Source organism: Parasteatoda tepidariorum, chromosome 7, assembly GCF_982258835.1.
Source record: "Parasteatoda tepidariorum strain Cologne lab strain chromosome 7, Ptep-v5.0, whole genome shotgun sequence".
Taxonomy (NCBI): Eukaryota; Metazoa; Arthropoda; class Arachnida; order Araneae; family Theridiidae; genus Parasteatoda; species Parasteatoda tepidariorum.
In genome coordinates, this window is record NC_141761.1 from 2967856 (window position 1) to 2990677 (window position 22822).

A 22822-nucleotide genomic window follows, 5' to 3' on the forward strand; every position below is an offset into this window, starting at 1 on the left:
AAAGAAAAACACACCAATCAGGAAAATTATTGTTCATGCAAACTTCAAGGCAAGGTTTGCAAGGGGTCCTATTTGCCTCTTGAATAAAAAATTTAGTCCCAAATGCTTTGTGAACCTGATTTTGCACCCCAATATATTAAAAGAAGAAAAAGCATGTATTCGATACTTTTAATAAGTTATTTTTATGATACACAACTTTCTCAAAATTTGAGGATTGCACTCATTTTAAAACCAATTTATAGAATGTGCCAATTTAACCTAGGAATTATTTTTAAGTTTAAACTAATTGTCTATAAAAAAAAATTTATCGATAAAATTAAAAATTTTGTATATTTTATGTGTCATAAAAGTGAAGTAAATATTTGTAAATAATGCTCTTTTCTGTAATGCTCTTTTCTGTGCAAACTTATTTTCTCAATATAAAAATTACAAAACAAAGAAATAAAAATAATACTTCAATTAAAAATAGCAATTGGAATTCTGAGAACTAAATAATGTTTAAAAACATTAGAACATTTCAGATTAACAAATCTAAGTATTATACAATACATATAAGTTTATCAAGAAAATAAATAAACAAATGAACAAATGAATATTAAGCACTGTCTTAAACTAGCAAAGGAATTATTTAAGTTTTGTTATCTCTTACTAATGATAAAATTTCTTGTTTACAAAAAAAAAAAAAAAAAAAAAAAAACGATAATTGTTGGAAACAAACCTATTTCCAAAAATTGTGCGAAAAAATATTTTCACGCTTTTAGCTTACTTGTTTTTCGTGTTTTTTTTTTTTTTTTCTTTGTGCTTGTAATTGTAGTTTTTTTACGTCGCAGTAGAGCTGCACAATGGGTCTGGGAAACATCCCCGAGGATGATCCGAAGACATACCATCACAATATTGATCATCTCCAGTGGGGATGACACCCTCGATTCGGTAGAGCGACAACCAGCGCGAGAAGTCGAGCACTTTACGGTAGTACAGTTTAACGAGGACTAATATCGCACACCCTCGAACCCTACGCAGACAGAACCAATTGGTCACCCACCAGTACACTGACAGCAGCCAGTGAAGCTTGACTTCGGTGATCTGCTGGAAACCGTCTCTTAATGCGGTTAGTCCATTGAGTGTTTTTTTTTCTTTCTTTCTTTTTTTTTTTGGAATGTAAATTTAATAAAAGGTAAGATAACCCTGCGCAGCAGACTATATGGTAAACATCGTAAAAAAAGATCAGAAATAATAATCTAATTCTATTAGCGGAAGTAGCGGGTTTGAAACCCGTTTTAACCTTGGATTTTTCTTTAAAATGTCCTATTCTGCATTTTATTTTATAGCCGTCATTGAACAGTCAACCTCATTTTAGGGTTTTAGACTACTAATGTTCAACTCCGTAGTCTTGTAACTTTGAACCCTATCCAGAAGACAAGGGAACTCTTAGATCAAGTATTGAGGAGAAATTTGCCGTCGAGGAGGACTTTCTGAAGCAAATAACCGGTATTTGCGTTACATGGAGAGGAGAACCTTCCTCGGCTAGCCTGAAAGCAAGCGAATAGTTTAACCCTTGATCCGTCTACTACTGAGGATATTTTTCGTCTGTACAGTGGTCGGTGCTAGTCGGGAGCGGAATTCGGATGGACCAGCTACCATTGGGATCAAACTCAGGTCATTGGGAGGCAAGTGCCCTCAGATACCCTTCTCTGTAGTGCAGCCATCGTTGAACAGCCAATCCAAATTTCTTTAGCGTGTTTACGACTGTGAACGTTCAACTCCGTACCCTTGTAATTTTTATACCCAATCCAGGTGACAAGGGAACTCCTGGATCAAATACTGGGAGAAATTTTGCTTCCTTGGTGGACTTTTTTGATGAAACTATCCGGCATTAACGTTGCATGGAGAGGAAAACCTCGAAAGCATCCCATGGTTAGCCTGACGGCAAGGGGACTTTAAGCCACGATTAGTCTACCACAGCGGTTTTGTAATTTTTAACCAAATTCAGAAGACAAAGGAACTCCCAGGCCGATTAGTGGGAGAAATGTTTCTTTGTGGAGAACTTTTTGATGGAACCAACCCGCATTTGCGTTATATGGAGAGGAAAACCACGAAAATCTCTGATGGTCAGTCTGATGACAAGAGGACTCTAACCCATGATTAATCTACCACAGCGGACTTTTTATGTATTTTATTTTATTTTAAAATCGTCATAGAACAGTCGATCCAATTTTTTTGGGTTCACGACTACTAATGTTCTGTAATGTAACTAACGCAGTAGCTTTGTAATTTTTAACCAAATCCGGAAGACAAGGGAACTCCTAGGCCTATTAGTGGGAGACATTTTTCTTTGTGGAGAACTTTTTGATGGAACTAACCCGCATTTGCGTTATGTGGAGAGGAAAACCACGAAAATCTCTGAAGGTTAGCCTGATGACTAGGGGACTCTAACCCATGATCAGTCTACAACTCAGGTTATTTTACATCAACATTATAGTTGGTGCGAACCGGGTGCGGAATTCGAATCAACCAGCCATCGCCGGGATTCGAGCCCGGTTCACCTTATTGAAAGGTGAACACTCTATCCTCTGAGTCAATATGCTCCACAATTTCTCTATTCGACAATGTCTTATAATTTATATAGGATATTTCCGTATCTTTACCTACAATCTCCAAGGCACCAAATTGATTTTAAATGGGAAAAACTTTAAAAAAAAATTAATAACGTGTAGATGTTTGCTCGAGAGTTGTTATGAGTTACACCCTTCGAGTTGGTCTCTTTTTGTGACGTTCCTTTTAGTTTCTAGGGGTCCGCTGATCTGAAGTTGCAAGACTTGGCGATTATTCGGCCACACATAACGGTACGGAAATCTTTCCAGCCTGAATTGAGCAAACAAGCCTGCAAATCTAATAAATAATAACCGAATTCTTCAACAGATTTGATTCAATCTTATGCGACTTATATGTTGCTGCAGTTATCAAAGTGTCCTCGAATGATGATCAATTAAATATTTTCTTTTTCTTGATTGATTTTTCTTTGAGGAATTTGTTTATTGTTTTATTAAAGGCTTAATAGAGCTGGAATTCATATTCTTTAGATCTATTACTAGCTGAATACCCGTTCTTCGTACAAGGTGAATAAAAAATAACCAAAGAATCAATAATTCAGTACTGAGAAACATTACGAAATCATGCATATGATTTCGTACTGCCTGATGCTGACAAATACCGACACAATTAAAAATACACTTTAATAATTAACGACACACGACACTTTGATAATTTTTTATAATTTTTCTAATCAAGTGAGAACTTTGATATTCATGTCAAGTCATAGGATAAGTGTCAAAATTTCTAAAAATATATAGTTATGCTAAGAAATATCAATAATTTTTTTTTTTTTTTTTTTTTTTACTTTGTCCATGTCACTTCACATTATTAGCGCACGCATCGCTATAAAGGGCAATTAAGCAAATATTATAAAAGACGGGTTAAAAATATTATACGTAGCCTGCATTTAAAATATATTAATGTCTACTTTGGTTATAGGCAATTCTCTAGTTTACTTTGTAATTATTATTAATAACTGCATTTGAGTGGGTCATTAAACGGACACTTTAATAATTTTTTATAATTTTTCTAATCAAGTGAGAACTTTGATATTCATGTCAAGTCATAGGATAAGTGTCAAAATTTCTAAAAATATATAGTTATGCTAAGAAATATCAATAAAACTTTTTTTATTTATTATTTTTTTTACTTTGTCCATGTCACTCCACATTATTAGCGCTCACATCGCTACAAAGGGCAATAAAGCAAATATTATAAAAGTCTGGTTAAAAATATTCTGTGTTGCCTACATTTAAAATATATTAATGTCTACTTTGGTTATAGGCATTTCTCTAGTTTACTTTGTAATTATTATTAATAACTGCATTTGAGTGGGTCATTAAGCGGACACTTTAATAATATTTTATAATTTTTCTAATCAAGTGAGATCTTTGATATTCATGTCAAGCCATAGTATAAGTGTCAAAATTTTTAAAAATATATAGTTATGCTGAGAAATATCTATAAAACATTTTTTTATTTTTATTTTGTCCATGTCACTTTTCATTATTAGCACAGGTATCGCTACAAACGGTAATACTGCAAATATTATACAAAACGGGTTAGAAATATTCCGTTTTTTTTGTCCATGTTACGCTATATATTTAACGCAGGTGTCACTAGAATCGATAATAATGCAAATATGATATAGGGGGTATTGAAAAAATTCTGTGTAGCCTGTATTTAATGCCTATTACTCGTTATTTCAGACATAGGCTTTACTCTCGTTTACTTTTCTAATTATTATTAGTATTAGATTTGAGATTGTCCCTTTGCGGTCACTTAATTAATATTTGTAATTTTTTGTTTCAAATGAGGACTTTGATATTAATGCCAAATCATAGGATAGGTGTCAAAACTTTTAAAAATTTAGAAATATTTATAAAACCGTTTTAAAAAGCATTCTAAGTAAGTATACTGAGTATACTAAGAAAGTATACTAAGAAATATTTATAAAACATTTTTAAAAAGTTTTTGTCCTTGTCCCTCTAAATAATTAAGTTAGCGCATATGTCCCTAGAATCTATAATAAAGCAATTATGATACAGGGAAGATCAAAAAATTCTCTGTTGCTTGCATTTAATGTTGTCCACTTCGGTTATTGGCATTTGTCATCTTTACTCTTAAATTATCATTAATAACTGCCTTTGAAGGTGTCATTTGGTAAACACTGTAATGACACTTTTTTTTGTAAATTTAACTTTAATTTCAAATATGTGAAAAGGTGTTAAAATTTCAAAAACATATACATATGCATATTTCCAGCTCAATGAAGGTTTTGAAATTGTCTTATTTATTGCCCTGGCCCCTTTAGTCCTCTTTCTTAAAATGTGGGGTATCAACAGACCCATCACTTTCTTGGCTATCTATTCAAAAATTGTCTCAAACAGGAAATTATTATTCTTGGAAAACAGATGTATAAAAGCTTGGGATTCAAGTAGGTGGAGCCTCTTGTTTTTGTTGTTGTTTTTTTTCCGGTGATTTTCCTAAGAGAATTTCTCTGATATATAATCATTCTAAATCGTCTCATATACAAAGCACTTACAGTTCTTGTGCTCAATTACTTAAATTAGCCACTTATTTAACTTATGTTTACTTAAATTAGAAAATATTTGTTTACTTTTACATTTTGTTTCATTAATTGTTTTAACTTAAATTATTGTTTTTAATTTTTTTTAATAAAGTTTATCGTTGTTAACCAACGAAAAAGTCATAAATAAATCCATTTCTGAGGAGGTAAGCAAATGTTTGTATTAAATCACTTAATACATTTATAGTTTTATGTTAATGTACTGTAATTATATTTGTAATTTTATTCTGTACATATCAGCAGCAAAAAATTTTCTGTTTCTTTCTGCAGTGGATAAGAAGAATTAATTTAAGCAATTTATGGTCCATCTAACATAAAGGCTTACGTTGAGTTACTTACTATTAACTTAAAATGACTATTTTTTAAACTTCTAAGGTAATATGTCATTTTCCTGACATTCAAGATTTGGCTATTTTCTTTTTTTTCTCGAGCAAATGCCAATAAACTACACTGCTGTCTATAAGTTATTAATAAGTGTAAAGAAGTATACAAAAAAAATTTTAGATTATTTTGGAGACTTCAAATTTACAACTTACAGTTACAACTTAGGGTGTATTAGGGCTATTTTGTAACGTAAGTATAATTCTGCTTCATTTGCTTACCTGTGGAGCTCTCTATGGTTAATAATTGGACTTTTGCCACACCCATGCTTTACACCCATTCATTCATCCACAGATTGTAACTTTGACCTGAAACAGAGAATTATCTATCTCCGATTCCGTACCCCCAGAAGTACAATTTGTGATGGGATTGTGGAGCCTTTTGTGACCCTACAGAATTACCATGCACCAGTCACCATATACATTCATATTCTCGGCCTCACGAACGAGAATCTAGCTCCCTGCCAATCTGACTATCCCGGGACCGTTTTAAAGAGTTTAGATGGAGAAATTGTTGCTCATATATGTGCATGCATGGACCCATATCTCCTATCTAGCTCAGGTATTATATTATAGTATACAAAAGTACCGTACCGAAGGAAATTATTATTGACAAATTAGGGGACCCGCAATATGGCAAAATATGTGAGTATATAATTCTAAGTGCGTTTTAAAGTGTTAAAAGAGAGAAACTGTTGCTCGCACATTACCCTACAATAACGGAAGTAATATTTTCAGTTTCTAACATTTTTTTAAAATTTTTCTAAAAGTACTTAAAGGATTGTTTTGAAACTGTGGAGGTTTTTAGTTCATGCTATTCGTCATACTTGTAAGTAAAATTTAAATCTTTCAGAGATACCTACATTAAATTACGAAATAATTGAACAATCCTATATGCCAGAAAATCAAGCTTTTAACTCGTACCGACTATTTTAGTAGTTATTTATAATAACTGCCTATAAAGTTTCGTCAGCCTAGAGCAGAGGTCGCCAAAGTGGTCTATATAGACGCCCGGAGGTCTATTTAACAAAAGGGGGGGGGGTCGATCCGAACCAGAAGGGTCGAAAAAAGAAACAGTTCTTAATACGCAAATCACACATACCTAATTGAATATGTAAAATTTGTGAATTTTTGACTTAATACCAGTTCCTTTATAGAACATAAATTAATAAACGTATATTTATTCGGGTGAAACAAGTATTTACGTACCAGCGCGCAGTGGCACGAACTCTGTGCTTCTGGTTTATAAGTCATATGCTTATGTGCGTTTGTCCAAATGTCACGTGTGACGAGCATTGACGTTACAAACGCAAATATCATACGAAAATATATACTTGCAATGGATCCCATCTCATGTCGATGTTGATGGTAATGATATTGCAGACTCCTTGGCTAAGAGCGGAACTGATCTGCCCCTGCATTCTTCGGCATCTCTGACTTTCTCGGAGCTCCACTCCCGTTTTAACAGGCTTCGTGATCCTGTGGCCCCTCCAGTTCATCATTGGTATCAGTGCAACCGCCCAGGTGGCAGCTTGACCCTTCAGTGCAGCAGGCGGGATCAGACGGTTATATCAAGATTTCGAAGCGGTCACCTAAGAACTATGTTGTTCAATAATGGTTCAAGAGTTTTCCCTGTTTGCACTAAGTGTAACGACCAACAAGCTACTCCTGAACATATACTTCAATGCCTAAATATCTCTAAAGTGGACCTCTTTTCAGATCCACCTTTTGTTACAGACTTGCTCAGAGTCTCTGGAGTCATGGACTTGGTTTATCTCCGCTAACCGTGTGGGCCAGCAACAACATATCATACGCACTTTCAGCTATCTTTGCAAACTGTGAACAGTGTTGAATATTTGCAGTGTCATTATTAAAACTTTTATAGTTTTGGATAATTAGTTATTGTTTCGATAAAACCATCATTCGCTTAGTTTAGATATCGTTTAGTTTAGATATCAATTTTAATTATCAATACATTTAAAAAATAAGGCATTACTACTTATTTATAATTACTTATTATTTAATAAATATTAAGGTATTTAAATGTCAACGTTAATATATTTTTCATTAAACTATTGTCACACAATGTACTTTTACTTTAATAAATGTTTAAAACATAAATAAATGTACAAACGCAGCATCTAATAGTTTTATTTTAATTAACGGAAAATTACTTTTATGGTGATCAATTTCAAAAAATTATATAGGGGTTGATGATCAAAAAAGTTTGGTGACTCACGCATGGCCTAGAGTAAATATTTATGGAGATATGAAACTTTTTCTGAGAAATTAATTTTTTCGACTTACGTTTTTTCGTTATAACTTTATAGATATTCAATGGAATTAAACGAAATCTTTGAAGCAATTAAAGATTAATTACAAAATTGCAAATTGCGATTTAGAAAAAAATCGTTAAAAACTGTGCTAGTTGGAAATATTTAAGGTTGTTCTTTTATACTTATCATGCACTGAGAAAATTTGAAAAAGTTTTTTCCCAATTTAGTAATGAAAGATATTTTGCAACTAATGAGAATACGTTTTGATTTGAATATCATAAAAATTTAAAAATTTTCAAGCATTTTTCAAAGTAGTTTCCGTACTTTTCAAAAGAAAGTTCAATACGATCAGGGTTTTTTAACGAATTTTATTTTGTATCTTAAGGCAAAATTTAATAAAAAAATTATAATATCTTACAATAATCTTCCGAATACTAAGATTTTATGTTATAGACAAAGAAAACATATGAAAGTAAACATACTTTTTACATCTTTTTCAAACATACTTTTTTATGTAATATACTTTTTTTTAAATATTCTTTTTTAGGCTGTCTTATTTTTAATGAATCTTGTTTAATAGTACAAGATTAAATTTTTGGATAACCACTTATCGTTTTGAGCTTTCTCTTAAAAAGTACGGAAACTACTTAGAAAAATGATTGAAACTTTTCCCTACAATATTAAGAATAATTTTAATTTTTAAATTTTTCTGCGCAAGTGCAGTAAATAATAACTAACTTGAATAGTCATATCTTGAGCAGTTTTTATGGAATTTTTTTTAAAAATTTCAAATTGACAATTTTGTAATTAGTCATAAATTTTTCGAAAAATTTTGTTTAATTCCATTAAATATTTATGAAGCAAAAAATGTAAGGTGAAAAATAAAATTGCTCATAAAAATATCCGTAAATATTTACACTAAGTTTACGAAACTTTAAGCAGTTTTTAAAAATAACAACTAAAGTAATCGATAACAAGTTACAAAAGCTTGATTTTCTGGCATAGGGTGTTCAAAAATACTTGTTTTCTTTCATAACTTATTGTCGGTCTTTCAAACCTCTGAAATCTTTAAATCTTATTGCCAAGTAAGAAAAATCTAAATCACTTCTAAAATAACAAAATAATGCTTTAAGTATTTCTTGAGAAATTAAAAAATAAATGTTAAAAACTTAAAGTGTCTCTTCAATTATTGTTGGTTAGTTATATATTGTTCATACATTTATGGCCCCATATCTTCCCTTAATATTAAACTATATGTTTCACGCTCGGTCAGATAATTGATAATGAGATACTGTATCACCATACCACTGTGAGCCAGAAGACCATAATCTTTGGCAAAAAGTAAAAAATTAAATTTTCAATTAAAATATGTGCAGGCAGTTTTAATATAGCCCAAATTAAGTATTCATAATCATTCCAAGCACTATAATTTACTTTTTGGACAGACAAGAGTACAATGTAAAAAAATATGTCTAAAATTCTATTTTTTTAAATGTAACATTTAAACCTATAAATTTCAAACTGGGGAAGACATTAGAGTTTAAAGTGACGAACAACTGTACCCGAGCACATTTTTATAGACCCATTAGTGGGCCGAAAATGGGCCAAAATATGTTTTGTTGACTAACCGGGAGGAGGTGTTTTAAGCTGTATATTCGCGGGCCTGGCATGCGAAGCATGGGTCAGTAAGTAGCTCTGTGGGAAAGTTAGATTTGAAGGCACGGAGGTCTCGGGTTCGACACCCTGCAAGGGTTGACTTTGAATTTTTTTTATTTATTTTATATTATGTTTTTTAATATACTTTTCAACAATTTAAATTGAATCAAGTGTTCTGTATATAGAAATAACTATTTTTCCTTTATGAAATAGCGAATTGTAGTTAATAAACTGATAAATTTTGGGAAATTTTTATATTTATTTATTTGTTTTATGTTATTTTTTTAATTTCTTTTTCAATATTTTGAAGTGAATAAAGTGTTCTATATATGAAAATAATTATTTTTTTTGTTAAAGAGCGAATAATGGCTGAAAAAGGGACAAAAGTCGTATCAGGAGGCACGCACACATCACACCCTGCTACTTCCTATGATATTAACCTATAAACTTCCAACTCGGCCCGAAATTGGAGTTTATGGTTACAAACAATTGTACTAAAGGAATGATTTATAGACCAATTAGTGGGACCTCAATGGGCCAAAATAAGTTTTGTTGACTAACCGGGAGGAGGTGCTTTAAGTTAAATATTCCGCGCGATGTGCCCACTTAAAGCTTGAGGGGGGGGGGAATTTTTACACTAAATAAAACGAATAGTTTTGGGGGGGGGGAATTTAGACGAGAGAATTTTTTTTTAAGTACATAAATAAAAGAAGCATTGTCATATTATGAGCAAGCAAAGTAGCCCTATTTCGAACAAGCTAACATGGAAGGGGGAAGTTAGCAAATTTTTTTTTTTTGGGGGGGGGGGAATGAATGCGTTCAAGTGCTTGGGGGGATGGGGACCACTGCCGCAAGCTAGTGTACCCAACCAGAGGAAATAATTATAGGCTTAATAAGGGATAAACAATATGACAATCAAGTTTAATGTGTATGTATATACATAATAGAGTGTTTATTATACTACGTTTCACCTTAAGTTGGCACTGCCGGGAAGGGTAGGAAATGTAATAAAAAAAGTATATTTTTATTTTTAACGTTATTTAATTTTCTTATTTAAAATAAATTATTTGTGATACTGAAAAGTGAAATAAGTTCTCTCTATCTCTTTATTACATAAGTATCATTCCTCTATGCTTTGTTTTAAAAAAATTAAAAATTTAATTTTTTTTTTTTACATTTTATAAAGAAAACTAAATAAAAAGATCATAAATAAATAAATTTCTCATTTAAAAAAGAGGATTGGAGCGTGTGCGGGGAGACTGTTTCATTTATGTGGAGAAAGGGACAACTCTGTCCCCTGAGTCATCACGGCTAAAATCTCCAATTCGTCGACATTTTAACACCTGGAGTAAAATTATTCTTCCTGGATTATTCCTTACTGCCATATTCTCAGTTTGGAGAGGAAAACCAACCACGGTTAGCCTAACGTCAAGTAGACTCTAACCAGTGATCTGTCTATCACTGAGGATATTTTTCATCAGCACTGTGGTCGGTGCAAGTCGGATGCGGAATTTGTATTGACCAGTCATCGCTGGGTTTCGAACCCGGTTCACCCCATTGGAAGGTGAACGCTCTATCCCTTGAGCCATCACGGCTCTAGGTAAGTGATATTGGTGAACGCCTTATAAAGCCACTCAGCTTCTTGAAGCTTAATATTTACTTTAGCTGCGAGCTGTCAATTTCTTGACCAACTAAACAGGGGTTCGTATCCCAGCGTTGACACCACACTATTTACTTCATTCCTTCAGCACATCAGGAGTTTCTACTGCCTGGCACTTCTCATATACACGGTAAGGTGAAATGCAATAATATTCATACTTACAAAAAATACATTTACACAGACCCAGAACCGAAGCAATCAATCCGGAGCTCTCATATAGCTCCCCACGTCACTCTTAGTTTTTTTTTTTTTTTTAATAATAACTTATTATCAGTCTTTTAAATTTTTCAGGCTTAACATTAAAAAAGAAAGATTCTCGCGTTTTTTATGCATATTTTATTTAAATACAGATAATTTGTGTCGGGTCGAAATATTTAATTTTCGATTGGATTATGCAACATTAGTTTTTCTTCTGATGTTTAATAATTATGACATACAAATCCTAATACTATCTAAAATTCCTTAAATATCATGGTCCATTTTATAAAATAAATTTTAAATTAAAATCTAAAATTTAAAAGCGCGCATAAATAAATAGTAAAAATGCTAAGGCCTTAGCAGAGTTTAGGTCATGCGGAACTGCAGCATCAAAAACTGTTCGGCTCCCCTGATCATTAGCTATGAAAGCATTATCTCATTCTAAAATAGTCTGACAATAAATTCCTTTGTTCACCAGATTTTTTATTTAAAATAAATACTTTAGGCTAGGCTTGAATGAACAACGTGAAGGTATCTAAAAAAGAAAATTAATGGCAAAAAGTTTTTTAATATATAGAAGATTAGCATTATTTGGTCCTTATCCATGTTTAGCTTTATTTATGATTACATAAAACGTGCCTCATATAAGGTGATTAAAAAAATCATTCACTGAATGATAAACTGAACAATCGTGTGTCTTTTTTTTTTTTTTTTGCACTCAGTTTGGCTTTTAAAATAGTGATTTTGTATTTTGATTTTAGACATTCTGTGAAACTGACGTAAAGGAGTCTCGTAATATCGGAAATGACAGAAGGCAATTACATTGGCAAACACCACTCTTTTTGAAAACAACAAATTTTCAAATGTAATTGGGGTTTTCATTTTTCTTTTTCAGACTCTTATGATTTTGCTTCAAAATATTCTGCATTCCAAGAAACCTTTTAACTGTGAATCTTTTATAATAATAATAATAAAATACAAACACTCGAGTGTTCAATATTTGCATCATAACCACCGTTTGTAATTAGTTTTCTTTTTCTCAATTGATTAAAATACTGTATCAATCATTCATTTTATTTATGAAGATTAAGCAAAGAATCATGTGAAATTTTCAAAAAAAAAAAAAAAAGATAAAATTAATTTACGTTTTAAATAGTCTTCTAGATAAATTTTAAAATTTTCCAGTTTTCAATTCTTGAATAAAAACGTCAGCAAATTAAAAAAAAATTAACTTTGGTATCCAGTTAACGGAGATCTGTCTAAGTGAGATCTCTCTGACAAAAACTTATACTATATATCAGGGCTCGAAAAACCACCCGCCCTCGGCGGTCAAAAATTCCCCGCGGACAACGAATTTCTTGAATCCGACGTCCGCGCGGACGGCCATTTTCCCGTTATGCATTTCAATGAGTGGTGATACATTTTCAATTTTTGTTATCTTACAAGAGTCTAGCGCCTCACTTCTAAAATGACCCTCTAATCTAGAAATAAAGCAACATACTGAGCATGGTGGAATTGATGTTTTCTCTGTCTCCCGTACTGCGGCGGTTGAAAAGGACTTTTCAGCAATGAACTTGCAAAAAATAAGCATTACGTACTGGTCTTAAACAAGAAACGCAATTATGTACATCTACCTAAATGGAAAACCCCTTTCAGATTTTTGTGCAGAAACCTCTGTAAATCATTAGCTTGATTGCGGAACTGGCAGACGTCATATTTGATTCATTTAAAAAACGCAGTATCCTCGGATACATTGTCATTTAAATTATTTCATTAAAGAAATAAATTATTTCATAAAAGAAATAAATTATTTTATAAAAGAAATACTAGGTTCCTATTAGTAACCTAGTATTCCTTTTATTACTGTATAATGCAATCCTAGTAATTGTAATCCAAGTAACTACTAATTCATTGTGCAATTTATATAAATATTTGTAATAAATAAGAGAAAATTATATTTTTATTTATTTAGAAGCGACGGGTTAGTTTCAAAGAAGGACGGGTACATTGTTTTACAAGCCGTCCTCGGGGACGGGTAAAATTTTTGAGTTTTTTCGAGCCCTGCTATATATAGGTTCCCTGATATGGAAATATATTGATAAAAACTAACTGCAATCAGAGCAACGCAAGAATCAAGCAAGCTGATCATCAGGCTTAAGACTCTAAACCAGTAATTTTGTCGCGGCACACTTTTAACGATCTCGAAATTTGACTGCATACAAAGAAAAAAATAAATTTAAAAAAATGTTGTTTACTTACCTTTAATACACTGTGAAAAATTACAGGTCAATGAAAATAGGGAAAAAGAAAAAAAGATAATAATAAAAATCTGGAGAAAAAAATATATATGATTCACACTATTGTATTGATATATTTTGCTTTGGCTATATTTATACAATATTAGAAAGCACTCCTTTTTGCAGTCATAATCGTGTGAGCTGATGAAAAGATTATTTCTTTCATTTTCCGGATTTTTCTTAATTTTTTTCCTTTAGAATTTTATTATTATTTTTTTCCCCTTTTTTCATTGTTCTGTAATTTTTTTTCATGTTTTCTCCAGATTTTGAACTTATTTTATGAGTTCTATTTACTTGCAGCTTAAGCGCATCAAATAAAACTTATTGTTTTTCTTCTTTTTGTATTTATTTATTATGCTATATATATATATATATATACCTTGTAACTATTCACATAAAGTGTTGCTCAAAATCTTTTTAATCCAAATGTTGAAACAGAAATTCTGTTACCCCTATAAATATTTAAGAAAAATCTCTGACTAAAAGCCAGAGATGTTGACAGGTCTATGTTTGTCATGAGATTCCGGAGCCCTAACCTTCACCACCCTCTTGGCATACAATGGGCTGTTGTATGAATGCTTTGCTCTTATACTTGAACTATAATGCAGTGAAGAACAATGCTTGGTGTTAATTTTCAAATAAATCTCTTGGCACGATTCATTTATTTTTATTCTTTAATTATTCATTCTGCTTATTTTCCTGATGAATGTAGCAAGGAGAAAGTTATTTTCACAATTTTAAAGTAATATTAAAAAAATGAAAAAAGATAACTTGTAAAGCTAAACTAATGCATTATTTAAACTATTAGCAAATGTTGATACATGCCTTCAAATCATATTTAGTACAAAACATTTGAGTTCATTTGAACACTTGAAATAAAAAGTTTTTTATTTTAAATTCTACACATGCAGCAGCCTATGAAGGGTTAAAGCCTACTGAGCCCATACAAGTTTTTGTGACTCTAGGCTCTGGAGTGCCAGAGCAAATATTGGGTGATCAACCAAGTGTGGAAATCCCCAATGTTTGGTACTCATTCAAGGTTCCCACTCAATTTCAGAAGGAAAAAAATTCCCTGACTTTTCCAGGTATTTCAGGAAAAATTCAGTGAAAAATAAAAAATCAGTGAAAATTTTTCATCAGAAACGATTTTATTTTTTATTTGTAGTGCCAAATACTAGATTTTGTGACCAAAACAATATCATTGGAAGAGGAATAAAACATGCAAGTTTGGCTAAAATGTTACATTTTTGCAACAAATAACTGTAATAGATAGCAGAATTATTTAACTCAAAAGTTTACATGAAAACTGTGGTCTACCAGTAAAAAACTTTTTAAGAGAGGGGGGAAAAAAACTAATTATTGCGAGTAAAAACTTTTTATTTTTTAACATAAATGATACTATCTTGTGATTTTTTTCTACTTTTTGAACATAATTAAACCTATTTTGCAGCAGGCCTCCCACTCAATTTCTGAAGAAAAAAAATTCCCTGACTTTTCCAAGTATACTAAGTAAATTTCAATGGAAATCCAAACCATATTTTATCATACTATGCAATTTTTCATCCGAAAATTTTAAATTTTTTATTTATTTGTAATGTCAAATATTAGATTATGTGAGTAAAAACATATAATCGAATGAGAATGGAAATATAGAAAAGTTTCTCTAAAAAAAGAATTCCAGTTTAGACATACTTTAATATAGTCCTTTTAATATAGACATACTTTATAAAATGACTCTACTAGATGCTAAAATTAACTCGAATCTCGATAACTGATTACTGTTACTAACAATTCTAAGACTGATCTATTACCAGGTATGTTGAAGAATTTTTCCAGGTATTTTGTAAAAAATTACAACTTTCCCTGACAATTAGAGTCAAAATAAAATTCCCTGAAAATTTTAGGTTTTTTGTGTTATCCCTGCCATTTTATTGACCCACTGAATGGATGAAAGGCTGTGTCAACCTTGCCTGGTCCGAAGCAAGAACTCTGGACCTAAGAATAAGAGTGCAACTTTACCACTGAGCCACCGGGACTATCTACAGTTAAAACAAAGGCAAAAGGCATAACAGACAGAAATTTTTTTTTAAATACAGGGTATCTGCTACATTTTAGATTTTCAAATCCATGACTTTCCAAGAATTTTTCTTTACTTACAATTGAAGTTACAATTTTCGCCGACAAAAACACAACCATAAATTTGAAAAAGCATTGTAATAACATTAATTGAAATGATAGGTATAACTAAAACTGTTATACTCTGCATTTTCATATTAATAGATTTTAAACTTAAAAAACAGAGTAAAGAAAGAGTTGCAGCAATAAAATAGCTGGAAAAAAATACGAAAGCAAATAACTAAATACAGTCAGATATATGTTGTTATTTAAAGTTGTTTTATTTCTTCTTAAAAGTGTTATCTAAAAAGCTTAAACTAGAATTTTAAATTGATAAAATAAAAAAAATAAGTAAAAAAAAATTCTGAAATCACATAACTTTAAAAGTTAATTAATTCACTCCAGAAATGACGTTCTTTCCTTCATTTTCTGAAAGAACACTTTAGTTTTTAAAGAACAGGTTAAAAACATTTTATATTTTAATAAAATATGACTGTGAGTGGGGATTTTGTTACAAATTTAGATATTCGTTTTATTGAAACACTGTGAAATTGGGAAAATTCTATTTTAAAAATTACATTTTTCGGCGACCTAAATCCATGACGTATCATGTTTTTTTTTTAAATAGTTAAAATCATAAGATTTTATGAAAAATTTTGTTCATTACTTTCCATGATTTCTCATGACTTTCCAGGTGCGCAGTAGAGATTTTTTCCTTTGAGGCACAGTAAAAAGTAGCTGCTATTTTTTAATTATTCAAAACTATTATAAGCTCTCGAGTTTTAGTAATATTTTCTTATGATAGTTAGAGCCTATAATATATTAGTAAAATTATTATAAGCTCTCAAGTTTAGATTATCAGTGTTTATAAAAATATTTATCTGCATCAACGTACATTTATAAATGTATTCTTAAAAAATTCAACGTTGTTTTTAAACGAATATTTAAAACTAAGATGAAACAAAATTAATTTTTTTATTAACAGGAAATCCATTCAGAAAATATTTTGATTACTTACAGTATTATGGGCTTTAAGACAGCTTTGGAAGAAAATCTCAAGTGATACTGTCAAAAACCAGTTTTCGACATCCAAAAATTTCAACCTCCACAGTATAAAATCCTCTTTTTTTAAAATCCAGACACAAATCATCACTTTTGTATTCTTTTTTTTACAATAAAAATATTGTATTTCTTTACTTAAAAGGATTAATTAAAATGAGCACTGCATAACACTCATATAAACAAACTGCAATTAGACTAAATGTTTAAAAAAATTATCTCTCGTTTGCAATTAAATTGACATTTAGTCATTAATATAAAGTGACTTTAATTCAAGTAAAAAAGAAATCAAAAATTTAATAAATATCTTCATTATAGAAATATTTCACAATAAACAATCTGTGTTCAAAAGTCGTATTCTTCTATAACAATCTCTTTATCAAGCAATATCTTGACATTTTCATCCGACTTGTTTGCATTGTTTCCTTCATCAATTGTGATACCGCTTCAAAACAAATTGTTAAAAATTTAAAATTTTACAAGAATAAAAGTAAGAAATCAATAATGATGAAAATGGGTATCAATAATGGTGAAAATAAAGATCGAAAGATACGGAAAAGAGTTTTTCCTACCTTTTAAAAAGATATAGAATAATTTTCAATTAAAAAAAAAACATCCTTAAACATATGTTTATATCTCATTAAATTTAAAAAACTGAATTGACAGAATACTACAAAGTATAAAAAAGTCATTAGTATAAACCAAAGTCAAATAAAATTTTCTGATAATTCAATATACCTTGCACTTTAATGCTGCTTCAAATTTATGTTACAAAATTAAAAAAGAGTAATATTTTTGGAGGGAGTGATGAAATTATTTGTGGTAAGAGTAGGAGTTATTTTCAAAGCATATCTGAAGATTTTCTTAAAGCAAACACAGATTTGTTTTAAATATTAAAATCAGCAGACAGAAAACTATGTTGAAAATTTTAATTACTTTTCGTTAATTCCTTTAAAGTTATCAAATTAAATAAAATTTTAAAAAATTAAGAATTTTTTATTTATTTATTTACAGAATTTCAGAAATTTACATAAAATATGACTTAGTGCTACATTTTTTAATTGATGTACAATTTTTGCTTGATATATGTTAGACTATGCCTAATTTTTGGAATATGAAGAAATGGAATTCTTGAATAAAAGAATATGAAGATTGCGCTTCAGATTAACTCTGTAAATTCTGCTGCTTGGTATATAAGTTGTACAGAGCCAGCATCAAAAATACAAAAGTAATAACCAATCAGAGTTTTTAAATGAAGGAATGCATTGCATAAAACAGATTGCATGAAACAGTTTGCAATAAAGCATTTAGCATTTATTTAAAATAGTTCTTAAGTATCAAGAACAAAATGCAGCTTTCTAAACTAGCTAACATTTGGTGAATGAAACAATCACCAAGTTACATTAGAAATAATCATACCTGCCAGCATTGGAGAAATGAAATCATTGAGATTTTACTAGCGAAATTTTTTAGGCTACTAGTAAAGTTTTACATCATGCATAACCAAAGTCAAAAAGAGAAATTTTAAATTGGATATAATGAAAGCAGTTACATTTAGCGAGGTAAAAAATATGTGTATAAATTTTAATCTAAAAAAGACTTTTTTAAAGCATTATTAATAATTACTTCAAACTATTTTAATTTATAATTGTCGTCTAACAGTCAACCCAATTTTTTGGGTTTACGACTACTAACGTTCAACTCCATAGAATTATAATTTTGAACCATATCCAGAAGACAAAGGAACTCCTGGATCAAGTATTGGGAGAAATTTGTCTTTGTGGAGGACTTTTTGATGGAACTAACCCGCATTTGCGTTACATGGAGAGGAAAACCACAAAACACTGCCACGGTTAGACGGCAAGGGGACTCTACCCTATGATCTGTCAACCACTGAAGATATTTTTACTTAAACTATTCACAATCATTATACTGTAGTACCGGCATTAGTACTATCTGTTAAGGAATAAGAAGTATTTTTGCCATCAAAAAATATTTTATTGCCAAATTTTTTAAAAAATTTCTTCAACAAAAATGGAAAAATTTGAGAATATGCAGTTAAACAGGAGATAGTCGTAAAATACAGGAGACTTGTGAGGTATGAATAATGTAACTCTAGAGAAAAAGATCAGAAAGTCTTTTCTTGAGTGAGGATGCGCGTTGAAATAAAGATAATAATATTTGTTTTCTTAGAAAGAAAGATGCATAATTTATGAAAGAGCAAAATGATTTGCATTTATTTAATTTGCATAAAAACAATACAGTATAACTGTACAACAACAAAGATTTCAATACAAGTTAGCGTTCACAAATAGTGGAATTCTACAATGCACATATTACTTAATTCTATATATGTATAGAAAAATTTATTTAGGTATATATTTAGAAAAAAAAATCAATACCTTGGCAAATATACAAAATTAAAAAATACATGACACTTAAATTTTACATTTCATTGCAAAAAATATAAAATTTTATTGAATATTTGAAATCAACGTTCTAATTTTTGGCTAAATTAGAACTAAAACATATTGCCTTTTTTGACAACTGCATTTAAATCACTAAAAATATTTTCTCACAGCATTTCAGTTTAAGTTCTTTTGTTCTCCTACACAGTCTATACTCTTCTGTATTGCTTTCAAAATGGTTCCAAGGAGTAAAAAAAAGTTATTTTAGATTTGTTTCAAAAGCCATAATTTTTGTCACTTTTATATCTCCAAATAATCAGTTGCTGAAAAATTTAGTGTTAAGAGTTACGATTCTGAGACCTGTACAGTACTGAGTAAAAGAATGGTACAATCCTCTTCTCTCATTAAAGATAGCATTATCTCAACATATTTACCTTTAGCACAACTTTATATTTTATTTTATAACCAGTATTGAACAGTCAAGCCAATTTCAGGATTACAACCATCAATGCTTTACTACGTTTCCTTGTACATTTTGAACCAAATCCAGAAGACAAGAAAACTCCTGGACTAACCAACCTTTGTAATGATGCGCACAATTTCTTTCTTAACACAAAATAGAGGCATGCTGCTTGAGAAGATATCATTTTCAATACTTATAAAACATTTTCTTGAGAGTGTAAAGACAGATGTATCTAGTCCTTCAAACTGGGAAAAAATAATAAATAAAAAATAATCAAAACACAAAATTCCTCAAAAAAAAAAAAAAAAAGAAAATCCTTCACAAGGTATATAGATCATAATTCTTAATAATGAAAACCTAGAAATATTTCCTCGCTGAATTATGATAGATAGTAACTGTTAGGTTATTTTAAAAGAGCAGAATGAAACTTTATAAAAAATAATGTTATTTATGCCCATACAAATTTTATACTAATTATAAAGCATGGAAGAATTAGTAGCTTTTGGAATTTGCTTTGGTTCGTTTTCGAATTGAGGCACTGTAACATATTGTCTGTTTTATTAATAGAAAAAATAAAACTATAATTTTTTTTCCAAGAAAAAAACTATTTCGAGAGAGATGAATGTTTTCATTTGTATTATTTTTCAAAACTCACAACATAATAATTTAGACAGCAAGAAAGCATTGACTGTATTATTACCAAAAGTAAGATAACAAAATTCATTTTACAAAACTACAATTAACCTTCAACTACTCACATAAGTACAGAGAAGTTAAGATATTTTTTATTAAGTGGTAATACCTTTGAAAGCAATTTAGGTTTAAAATTTTGCCTTTTTTTAAAAAAAAGTACAAAGTAACTATTAAAATAAAGTCTCACCACTAAAAGCATATTTCAGAGATTTTTGCTACCGCCACTGGTGTAAGATAAAAAGAAAAAAAAGAAAGAAAATTTAAAAAATGAAAGCAAATATAAAGTTGCATGATATTAATTTTGCAAAGAATTTTCATTTATACCTTTGATAAATTTTCATGAAACTGAGGTTTGTGCAGGTCTCCATCTCCTATTATTCACAGAGGACAACTTGAACAACAGACATCTAGATGCCAAAGACACCATACAATCATTCATTGTGTCATGACTCTGAAATATATATATACACTACCTTACAATATTTTTTAAAATTTCTCAAGAAATACTTAGAGTATTATTTAGTAATTTAATCATTTTTTAGTTCATCAGATTTTTTATACTTCGCAGCAAAGTTTAAAGCTTTCAGAATTTTAGGAAACTGATAATAAATTTTTAAAAAAAAGTATTTTTATACACCTATGCAAGAAAATCAATTAAGAAGCTTTTATTGCTTATTTTGGTAGTGGTTTGTAATAACAGCATAAAATTTTATAAGCCTAGCTTAAATATTTATGGAGATTATACAAAACAAATTTCTTTGTCTTATGTTTTTTTGCTATAACTTTAAAAATATTCAGTACAATTAAACAAATTTTTAGAAAAATTTAAAACTATTTACAAAAATATTGATTTAAAATAATTCAATAAGCTCAAGATATGAGTATTTAAAGTAGTTTGTTTATATTGCGCATGTACAGAAAATTTTAAAAAAAAATCTTTTTCATATTTTTCGAATGAATTTTATTTGGCAACTAATGAAAAACATCTCATTTCAATATCAAGCAATTTTTTTACTTTTTAAAAGAAAGCTAAAAATGATAAGGATTTTTCCACAAGTTTCATTTTGTAAGATACAACAAGATTTATTAAAAATGACACTGGCAATAATAGCCAAGACTACGGAATGAAATTTGCGAATTTAAAATATACAAAAATTACTTAGAAAATTGCTTGAGACTTTTTAAGATATTTGAATCAGTACTTAGTTGCTAAACGTGGCTCACTACACAATTATGATAAAAAAATGTTTAATCAAGACCCCCTAAAAAATGAAAAGATCATTTTATCTTCAGACAAAAGAGTACGAGGCTGAAAGAAATAATAATTTTTACATGATCAGTTTTCTTTAGAAATAAAAGATTAAATTTAATTTAATAGCTCTAAAACTAATTTGAAAATTTTTAGAAAGAAAGAAAAATATAATGCATATCTTCAGACTTATGAATATGTGACTTCAAAAACTCCTAATTATACTGCCAAGAGATTTTGCTTAACTAAATTGCACGGAACAGAAAAAAAAATTCAACTGAAACAAGTGATTCCAAAACGAGAGAGTGGAGTATTGCAAATAAATCAAGTGTCTCATGACTTTCAGTCCCAGAAATGTTTTTTAATGTCCCAATAAAGCCTTTTGCATGAAACAAATTTATTAAGAAACAAGAATTTAAAAAGAAAATTTCTGCTTTTTTAATGAACATACAACATTAAAAAAATTCCGCAATAATAGAGTCCTTGGGTATTGAAAACTTTGCATTACTTTCTAATTGAGCCCACATGGCAGAACTTTATCGAGCAATCTGTGACAGAACTCTCAAGCACTAATATCTTTCTGCAAGATACTTTAAATAATAACAAACATATACGTTACTAATTTAAAATGAAAGAGCTGTGCTTAAAAAAAAACTGGATAACTATATTTAAAAAAAAACTATATAAATTTTTAATTGAACATGGAATAATTATTTATTCTAATATTATGGGTTATATTCTCGCATTTTGTTGGGGGGGTTGAATTATTTCCTTCTTCGCATTCTGTAAATAATCATCATAACAAAAAAAACAAAAAAAAGAATTAGAAATCATAAAATCCGTAGAAGTATAATTGCAAAAAAAAGATCAGTCACGAAATCACGCAAATCGTACTCCTCAAATGCATGCTTTGCTTCAAGATCAGGCTGTTGTAATAAATATTGTATGAAAAATATCAGATTTAAAAATCATGGTGAAATTAATAGTAATAACTGCCAAACATTTGATAGAATTATTGCCTTAAAAAGTAAATACTCTAATGCACAATTCGAATTTTCCATATTGAAATATATAGGAATATTTAAAATCCAAGTGAAAATCAATATCAACATCTGCTGAAAATACAAACAAAACATTATTTACACACCGACACATCGAATTACGATACTACCAGCATAAATTAAGC

At 29.9% G+C, this 22822-nt stretch overlaps 1 protein-coding gene across 22 annotated transcripts in view; it reads right to left on the reverse strand.

Annotated features, from left to right (window-relative positions):
• Positions 1-15715: 15715 nt before the first annotated feature.
• The window catches only part of LOC122273057 (uncharacterized), a 40661-nt gene continuing 33554 nt past the window's right edge, over positions 15716-22822 (reverse strand). For 18 of the 22 annotated variants that reach the window (XM_087167073.1, XM_087167072.1, XM_087167069.1 and 15 more), the window contains 2 exons: positions 20712-20838; positions 19033-19939 (listed from right to left, as the gene is read on the reverse strand). The gene's annotated coding sequence lies outside the window, so the exon portion shown is untranslated. Of the gene's footprint in view, positions 17269-19032; positions 19940-20574; positions 20612-20711; positions 20839-22822 lie in introns of those variants that run through there. The other 4 variants (XM_087167066.1, XM_087167070.1, XM_087167067.1 and 1 more) reach the window with 4 other exon arrangements.